The sequence below is a fragment of the Terrapene carolina genome, unplaced genomic scaffold, assembly GCF_002925995.2.
Source record: "Terrapene carolina triunguis isolate 2854851 unplaced genomic scaffold, T_m_triunguis-2.0 Scaffold6183, whole genome shotgun sequence".
NCBI lineage: Eukaryota > Metazoa > Chordata > Testudines > Emydidae > Terrapene > Terrapene triunguis.
The window spans coordinates 1-1252 of NW_020670534.1; the positions used below are offsets into that span (position 1 = coordinate 1).

At 55.8% G+C, this 1252-nt stretch overlaps 1 pseudogene; it reads right to left on the reverse strand.

The window, feature by feature from the left end:
• Positions 1 to 254: 254 nt before the first annotated feature.
• LOC112120983 lies at positions 255 to 1118 on the reverse strand (annotated as a pseudogene).
• Between the last annotated feature and the right edge of the window lie 134 nt (positions 1119 to 1252).

Below are 1252 nucleotides of genomic sequence, written 5' to 3' on the forward strand. Positions count from 1 at the left end.
CATCACCTCATTATGTGGAAGGGCCCAAACAGTTAGGCTAGTCTACAGCAGCTCCTTCCCCAACACCCCATGTCATGCAGTGTTTGTGAATCAAAGGACCTTTCCTCCCAGGACAGTGGCACAGGATTTGGCACCCGTATTGGTTACTGCCGGGCGCAACCTGCCGCAATGGTTATTTGTCAGTCCCACACTGCAAGGGGATCAAGGCAGGGGCTCCGTCTCAGCACCTCCAAAAGGACAAGGCACGCTGGCATTCAGTGGTCTGTGAAGTTTGCCTTTCTCTTCTCCACAAAGGTTGCCATCCCTTCCTTCTGGTCATCCGTAGCAAAGGTGGCGCGGGAGAGCCTCTTCTCCATTTTATCCCCCTCGGTCAGCGTCATCTCAAAGGCTGCATTGACAGCTTCCTTGGCCATTGCTGTTACAAGCTGAGAATTCCCTGCAACCTTCTCCCCACAGCTGATGGCTTCTTCTAGCCGTTTCTTCATGGGGTAGATTTTGCTGACCAGGCCTGCTTTTTTGGCTTCCTGAGCAGAGATCCTGTCTCCTGTGAGGACCATTTCCATCGCCAGGGACTTGCCCACTGCTCTCATGAGTCTCTGAGTCCTGCCATCTCCTAGAATCGTTCCCAACAAGATATCAGGTTGCCCAAACTGCGCTTTCTCGCCAGCATAGATATCAGATCACACATCATGGCCAGCTCACAGCCACCGCCCAGAGCATATCCATTCACAGCTGCTATGACCGGCTTCCTGACCAGAGAAACTGTGTTCCAGTGTGCAAGAAAATTGCCACCGTAACATTCCTGGAAGGTTCTGGTCTGCATCTCCTTTATATCCGCTCCAGCTGCGAAGGCTTTCTCGCTGCCGGTGATGACGATGGCTCCCACGTGTGGGTCCTTCTCGAAGGAGTCCAGGGCCTGGTTCATCTCGTTCATCAGGCCATCGCAGAGGGCATTCAAGGCCTTGGGGTGGTTCAGCTGGATCACGCTTCGCCCCCTGCTTCTCCACCACGAGGTACTGGAACTGAGTGCCTGCCGAGCAGAGCTAAGCCGGGGCTCGCAGCAGCAGGCGGGCTGGGGCCCGGGCCGGGCAGAGCAGTGCGCGGAGTGGGACAGCCATGGGGGAGCTGAGCCGTGGGCTCTGGGTCACTGTTGCTAGGCAGATTAAGCACTCCACATCCAGAAGCTTCTGGAATTGAGTGGGGACGGTAGTGTTGGGTCTGCTCCAATAGGTTCCCTGTTGCTGGGGTCAGA